Source organism: Centroberyx gerrardi, chromosome 7, assembly GCF_048128805.1.
Source record: "Centroberyx gerrardi isolate f3 chromosome 7, fCenGer3.hap1.cur.20231027, whole genome shotgun sequence".
NCBI lineage: Eukaryota > Metazoa > Chordata > Actinopteri > Beryciformes > Berycidae > Centroberyx > Centroberyx gerrardi.
In genome coordinates, this window is record NC_136003.1 from 27,135,730 (window position 1) to 27,144,399 (window position 8,670).

The 8,670-nt window shown below is 40.7% G+C and overlaps 1 protein-coding gene across 1 annotated transcript in view; it reads left to right on the forward strand.

The window, feature by feature from the left end:
• Positions 1 to 8,670, forward strand: part of LOC139918286 (uncharacterized) — a 46,227-nt gene that overhangs the window by 12,996 nt on the left and 24,561 nt on the right. The gene's annotated exons all lie outside the window — the stretch shown is intronic.

Sequence of the window (8,670 nt, forward strand, 5' to 3'; positions counted from 1 at the left end):
TTCAACAAAGAAAATATTTTCAAGGTATAGAGAGATCGGACAGGAGCATCAAGTAGCAGAACTATTCAATATATGTTGTATTCTCTTGTGAATGGTTAATGTTTTTTTGTGTGTTGTGTTGTGGCTTAACATGTTTTTGTTACCTGACCCCATGTTCTGCTGCTCATTTGGCTGGGAGATTTCTGATCACAGGACTGCCTGCCTGAACTAATGTCCATGTCAGTACCAGTTATTAAGTAATACCATTTTATGTTAAAAGATCCAAACTATCCCTTTAAGTGTGCAAAGTAATGATTTGTGGATATTCAGGTTTCAACAATTGCAAGTGTCCAAAAGAACTATAATGACGACAAGGAGATGAAAGGAGTCTTACCTCTGAATGAATTCCAGAGTACAGGCAGCCTGTTCTTGGTACTGAAGGTTGAATATATAGTAGATTGCAAACACAGAAGCAAGTCCCGTCAAAACGGTTGGTCTGATGCCCTCAGATATGACACGGCCCTCAAAGCGCCAAGCAGTATCAGGCGAGGACTTGCAGGTAGAGTGAGGGTCGTCTCAACATCAGCTGCGGTGGCAGACACCTGTAGGGAACAGACAAAGACATCCATATTATGAATACCATAATATGGTTTTTAAGGAGGAATATAAACAAAAAGGTTAAGAATCAGAAAACACTGGGTGAAAGTAACCTAGAGACAGAAGTGGGCTTGTGAACAAAAGGTAATCCGTTCAAATTCCTGCACTAGCCGGGAAAATCTAAGAAGGGGAAGTTAAATGCTGTCCCCTCCCCCACTATTTACTGTCACAATGCCTTTGAGTAGGCAATGAACCCCTAACTGCTCCAGTGGAACTGGTTATTGGCCAACACTAGAAGACCACAGTTGAACTGGGCAGCTCCCAGGTCTGGAAGTGTGTAAAAGTTTGAGGATGAGGCTGGGCATTGCTCAAAAAGAGCAAGCATCCTTAGCCAATCTGCTGTGAATAAATAAATATGGCATTCAAATTAAAAAAACACTTCTGTAAGAAGGACCAGCCCTGTTAGGTTTTCTCCAAAGTGTGCCATCACAAACCACTTAATTGTCTTATATTTGGCATATCTGATAAGCTTAACTTGTTTTGCACCTGCATTTGTACTAACATTCTTACAAAAATGTGTATTGGTATTGGCCGATATGGGTGGGAGAATTTTGGACATCTGTATCGACCTCAAAAATGGCCTGGTGTCCGGCCCCTATGAATCGCAGTCTTTAGCACTTTTTGAATTTGCATGGCGATTCATAGCAGTCCGGCCTCAAGCCTATCCACTGGCAGCTATCTCAGACAGATACTGTCCGACATACTATGATAGCAAGATAGATTTCGCGATTGAGAGAGAGAAGAGAAGAGAGAGAGAGAGCAATGCATTTTGAGTAACTGTTTCCAGTAAAAGTATTGTCCAATACGGAGTACTGATCTGATCCATTACTATTAATAAGCAACATAAAGAAAACCATTAGCTCAATGCCATTAGATAAAATATGACTGAGGTGAAATCTTAATCGTGAAATTTTACACCATTGGAGAACTGAATGTTTGTGAAAAATGCACAAATTAAACTCACTATGGTTTCTGTCATGTTACATGTGACTCTTGGTATCAGAATGTTTCTGGGTAAATTCTATACCAGTTGTCTATACCTGTACCCTATTTTAGTACGGTATCACCCTGATACCAGATACTAGTATAAGTATTGATGCATCCCTACTTAAATGCCACACTGAATTAACATACATGACCTAATTTAAATGCATCCAGGAGTTTTCGGAGCTAAATGACAGGTAACAGATCAGCAATGTCTTTCTGCTGTACGTATTTCAGATCTTCTTTTGACTCCAAGCCACAGCTCTGAAGCTTAGAAATGATTTGCCACTGGGTCTCTTCAGAGAGATTTGGCAAGGTCTTGCAGATGATCCCCTTGATTTCTTCACTCAAGGTAGTCATTATTCTGGAATAAAGGGAAATAATGAATAATGATATTGAAGAATTATCACTGGTGTGCCATGGACAGTGTACTCAGGCAAGGGGTAGTAATCAAGCAGGTTCTCCTGATTAACACTGCTGAATCCTTATGAACGAGAACCACTTTGATTTTTCCGACTACAAGCCCCTCATCATCATCACAATCACAATGAACATGTTCTTTTTGTATTTTGTACCCTTCACAGTCACTTCATGGGCTATCGGAGTGTTTACAGCCTCAAAATTATGATGGCAACTGCTTCTCTAATGTCATCATTGTAGTCGCCTGAGAAAAACTGTGCCTTCTCAACTAAAACAGCTGGAGGGAAGAAGTTGCCAGCACTCAGAAAAGCCTGTAGAAGCTGATTCTCTGCAAGAGTAGAGCTTGGATTCTTAAAGTTACGCAATTTCCTCAAACACTGTTTAAAATATGTGTTTGCTCTCAAATCTTAATGTCCACAGACGAATAAGTGGCCCAAACTGGACTATGAGCTCTGGATAATGACTGACATAATGATGTTTGGGCTTTACTGGGTGATCAGGAAAGGCTTGCTTTCTGCAATGCAAATATTCATCGATCAGAACTCTTAGACAGGCTATCTGGCCAGTTGAAAGGCAAGGCAGGGCAAGTTTATTTATATAGCACATTTCATACACAACGGCAATTCAAAGTGATTTACATTAATACAAATAAAGACAGATAAAAAGACAGTGCAAGATTAAAAAGATTGAAAAGTGAAAGTGCATAAAAATTTGTATTTTTATGAATTTTCATGTGCCTTACATAAGCCAATATCGTGATACTGTTATAACCATAGACCTGACAGGAGAATATTTTTGCTGCCTATGCCAATGGGGGGGAAAAATCAAGTAGCCTACACAATTGCAAGACTTTTACTCAAGATTGTCAATTCCATTTAATCAACATTCAAAATTAGTGTTGACACTAACCAAATGCTACCAAATTAATATGGTAATTAGGCTAAATTGACAAGAAGCCCAATATAGAATTACTGGCTGCTTTCCTGCACCACCTGTATCAATCTTCCCGCTGAAATTTCTAATCTTAAACCAAGTCGCATTGTTAACCTTGATTGGCTATGAAATCAACAGAGTAAGAGAAATCAATGTTTTAATTGTCTGTAAACACCAACAATATAGATAAACCACCATTCTACCTTGAAATGATCCCATCATCATTCCAACCGTCATATTTGTTTAGTGTTTTTTCGTGGCAAAAAAAATTACATTTGAAAGCAAGTGGCTGATTATCAATACGTGTTCTTGTGCGTTCTTGTGTCCTCCGTGATGCGTTTACGTAATATCTAACTCCAAATCAAATGAACGACAGGATGGAGGATGGATAGAAACCCCGGAAGTTTCCTTGCCAACCTCAAAATATCGAGGATGCATCGGATGGTGACTTGACCGACAAGGACGAATTTAAAGCCCCAAGATTTATTGCGACAACGGCAAGCAGTGCTGTAGTCTACAGTACAAAGCCGGTTAACAGCTGGGAAAATTAAGCTGTGTGTCTTAATTAATCATGCACGTGGTGTGAAGCACACAGTCCATCTCAAATTGCAAGGAAGCTTCTCTGTGCTTGCTTTGATGAGAAGAACGTTCTCCCCAAGACGACTTGGGAAGAACATTCTCCACAAGGACACAAGTATTGGCTTGGCGTTCTTGGTTTTGATAATCAGCCTATACCTAACCGTCTGACTGTAGCTCACGATCTGACTTCTGGTCGCTACTTCTTTGGGTGTTTTGAGGCTCAGGAACCAAATGGTTCCATTAGCGCCCTCTGTGGCGACTGTCGATATAACTATCTGACTCAGAAATAATAAGAACTCTGTCATTCAGATTTTAGCTATGTGTGCGCGGCCGTTCTGGACCGTTCAGAACTTCCAGATGGCCAATCTGTCTCTGGTCTGTGCTCAGTGGAGAAGGAATGGACATCTTGCCCTCCTGGTCCTGTAAAGGTGAGGGCTAAAGCTGCAATGAGGGACGCACAGAGGCTGCTCGACCGATCAGTCCAAGCTAGTAAAAGGCGCCACTGGAAACTACAGCAGGAAAATATTCAAGAACTCGAGAGCACTGACCCAAGGGCCTTCTGGCGGCATGTCAACCAGCTTGGTGTTGGTAGCAAATGCATCACATCCCCTGGGAGGTCCACGGGCCTGATGGGTCTATTCAAATTGACAAAAAAACTGTTTTAGAGACTTGGAAAAATTTGTTGGCCGGCCTCTTTCAATCCGCCCATCATAGTGACTCCAGGACCCGGACCAGAGACAATGCACACTCTAACCCTGACTTCCCCCTGAACCAACATATTAGTGAGAATGGGATTGTAAAAATCCTTCAAACAGCTAAGAAAGGTTATGGTTATGATGGGTTACCAGTTGATGTGCTGAAAAATGTTAATGCACTGAATATCCTGCATAAGCTTTTGAATCATGGACCATGGACCATGAGTCTGCAATGAAGATGAAATGAATGAATGAATGAATGAATGATAATCAATGTCTTCTACACGGTGTAATCCCAGAGATGTGGAAATATGGGATCATCAATCCTATCCCTAAACTGGGGGAAAAGATAAAAGAATCCCTTTAAACTATCGGGGCATTACTTTGACCTCTGCTGTGTATAAGCTGTTTTGTAGTGTGTTATTTAATCGCATCTCTGAATGGGCTGAGACCAACAACATCATAGCAGACGAACAAAATGGGTTCAGAAAGAAACTGAGTTGTCTGGATCACATTGCCACCTTAACCACAATTATAGACTCTAGGAAGAACCTAAAGAAGCCAAATTTCTGCTCCTTCATTGATTTCTCTAAAGCTTTTGACCATATTGACTGGAACTTGCTCTGGGATAAACTGTCATTACTGGGCCTAAATGGCAACATCTTGAATTGTCGTATTGCTATGTATGAAAAGGTGAAGTGTTGTGTCCGTGTCAATGGCTGTCTTACAGACTGGTTCCCAGTTGATATTGGAGTAAAACAAGGTTGTATTTTATCCCCCATTGTGTTTTCTATGTACATAAATGATCTTTCTCTGTCAATCAAAGCCTTAGGTAAGGGTGTCTGTATAGATAATGAAAAAATATCCATCCTCTTATATGCAGATGACATTGTCTTAATTTCTGAAACTGAAGAAGAATTACAGGAGATGTTAGACCTTGTCCATAACTGGTGTCAGGATTGGAAACTGAACATAAATGTTGACAAAACAAAGGTGGTGCATTTTAGAAACCCACCAGTTCCCTTAACTTTGTTCAGATTTTCATGTGGCCCTTCAGCACTGGAAGACGTTAAGGAGTATACATATTTGGGGCTGATCCTAACAGAGTTTTTAAACTATGACAAAACTGTTAAGCATCTGGCAATGCATGTAAATAGAGCTCTGGGTGATATTATAGCCAAATGTAAATCTATGGGTGGCCTCCCTTTTACATGTTTCACCAAACTGTTTGAATCTCTGGTTTTACCCATTCTGACATATGCTGCTGCTGTCTGGGGTTACAAAAGCTATTCTGGTGTCAATGCTGTCTTTAACTGAGCATGCAGATTTTATCTAGGAGTTGGTAAATACACCTCAACTGCTGCCATACAGGGTGATATGGGTTGGAAAACTCTATGGCAACGCCAGTGGTCATGTATTTTTAAGAATTGGCAGAGGCTTTGTAGCATGACTGACAGGCAACTCTGTAAACGTGTGTTTCTGTGGGCTTTCCAATTGACTAATGTAAAAAAATATACTGTATGTACATGGTGAGAACTTTTTTTAGGTCTTTGCATAGGTCCCACCTTGCCCGCACAGATAGTCTATTCAAGAAATGACTTAAAGAATTTTGACATTGCAGTGGCAGAGAGTGACGAACAGAAATGTTTCAGTTAATAAATAAACCTGAGGGTAACAAACTGCGCACTTATTGCCTATTTAAATGTACTTTTGATACAGAGCCGTATGTACAAAGTATCTTATCAAGGCAGCACAGAAGCACCTTTGCTAAATTCAGATGTGGAGTTGCACCTTTAGCTATAGAAACTGGTAGGTACACAAACACCCCACCTAATAGACAGTTCTGTGCCCTGTGTAATGATGGTTCTATTGAATCGGAAGCCCATGTACTCCTACACTGTGAACTCTATACAGACATTTGTTCTCAATTATTTTTTCAACTTTCAAACCATGTTGCAAATGTTAATGAGTATGATGATTTAAATAAATTGTGTGTAATTTTAGCTAGTAAACATTGTATCAACGAATGTGCCAAAGCCTGCCACCTCATCCTTAACAGAAGACGTTCATGAGTGTCTAAATTTTATAATGCAAGTGCAATGCAATGCACTAAGATTGTTTTATATGACCTCTATTCTGTGTGTGTGTGTGTGTGTGTATGTATGTATGTATGTATCTATGTATCTGCACAAATGTATGTACTTATGTGTGTATATTTGTGTCTATATATATATATATATGTGTGTGTGTGTGTGTGTGTGTGTATATGTATATACACACACACATTATGTAGTATTTTTTATGTGTATTTATTTTTAGCCTGTGTCTCATAACTCTAAGTGAGTGGTCCTCAACCTCTTTTTTATTGGGGTAATGTGTTTTTTTTTTTGCTGTTTTATCTATATGTTTAGGAGTGACATAAATAAGCTGCATCTATCTAAACTGTATCTATCTTGGTCGGTAGCCCCTTTGCAGGTAAAACAACACTGTTCTCAAGGTTGGATCCTTCTCCTGAAGACTTTGCCACTGGGCTGGTGTGCGTTCAGGAAACAGGGGCATCCCAAGTGTCGTATCTCAGCAGTCCCTTCCCTGGTCCTCTCTCTTTCTGCTCCGATGCACATTGCTCTGGCCAACTGAGCTTCGACATAGGAAATGGATGGAATTTCCACCCCCTCTCTTCTTTCTTCTTCCGACTCTGGCACTTCCAAGTCTGGTGAAAAACGGGACAGTGCATCTGCACTCTGGTTAAGGCGTCTTGGCCTATACTTCATTTCAAACTGAAAACTTGCCAGGCGTGCTGCCCATCTTTGCTTGAGTTTAAGTGCACTAGGGGATTATTATCCGGAGCTGTTTTTTTTAATCATTTTTTTTCTGAGGGGCTCAAACTTCTACTAGCAAATCCAATTACACTTTCCTTCTCATCCTGAACCTGGGCAAGCACAGCTCCAAGGCCTCGATTACTGGCATCTGTATACAGGATGAAAGGGAGGTCAAAATCAGCATATGCCAGGATTGGTGCAGTGTTTAGGGCCTTTTTCAAAGCATTAAAAGCGTCCTCACAAGCTGTATTCCATTTGGTGAGGGACAGGTGACCCTGAGTCTTAGTGTTCTTCTGGACTAACATCTGATTCAGTGGGCTAACAATCTTAACAAAGTCCTTCACAAACCTGCGGTAATATCCCGCTAGGCCAAGGAAAGACTGTAGTTGTTTTACAGTTTTTGGAGTAGGCCAATCGTGGATGCATTTTACCTTATTGGGATCTGGAGCAATTCCTTTGGTTCAAATCCGGCGTCCCAGGTATTGCACTTCCTTTTTCAGAAAACAACATTTGTTAGACTTTAATTTAAGGCCATGTTTAGACAGTTTACCAAGTATTGAATCCAAATGGGCCAAGTGAGTGTCAAAGTCTGGGGAGAATATTATCACATCATCTAAGTAAATCAATAAAGACACATATGCATGAGTCTTTGAAATATAACCAGTGCATTAGACAGGCCAAAGGGCATCCGGGTAAACTCAAATAAACCCATGGGTGTGGTAAAACCTGTTTTTTCTCTGTCTGCAGGGGAAACCTCCACCTGCCAATATCCACTGGTTAGATCAAGTGTGGAAAAATATTATGCTTGTAGACATACTCTTTAGGCTCGAGGCCCACTGTTAGGGGTTGTTTCCTGCTTCTCAGGTGGTTGCGGTTGGATTTGCTGGTCGTGCCGCTCAGATTGTCTCTTAGTACCCCAGTAGTCAGGCTGCTTCCCAACCACAGCTCTCGGGACATCAACTTGGTCTTCAGACAGGTAAGTGGACCTCGGCCTACACAGAGCACAGGGAGACTGGTCACACAGAGCACAGGGAGAGCCTCTGTTTGCTACATCTGGCTGTTTAAATATGCAGTGGAGTGGGCCACACAATGCACTGTTCAATTAACCCACTACAACCAATTCACTGTAAATAGGTAAAGCTCTCTCCACCACACACACACACACACACACAACACCAGTGTCCATACAGGTCCCTGTTACATTGACAATCAGAGGCATTCCTACGTTTGTTTTGGAAAAAATAGTGGCGATCACAACAGTACAATCAAAACAAAGATAAAACAGAGAAAGCCTGGTATAAGGTTGGGATGACTGGAGGTTTTCCAGGTCAGTTTCTTATTTAATTTATACTGTATAGTCTGCTTCTTCTTGAGAGAGAGAGAGAGAGAGAGAGAAACAGGGAGGTAGCCGTAGAAGCCGAGATCCGGTAGTAAGGATGTAACATTGACCAAAAATTACAATTCGCATATTTAAATATGAAATACAAATAAAATAGATATTTATCGATATTTTGTTATATATATTTGTTTTATTAGTAACGTTAATGTATTGCCTAGTGCCAAATGTATCAGCTATTTTGATCAGGTGAAGCTGCAGCCACACT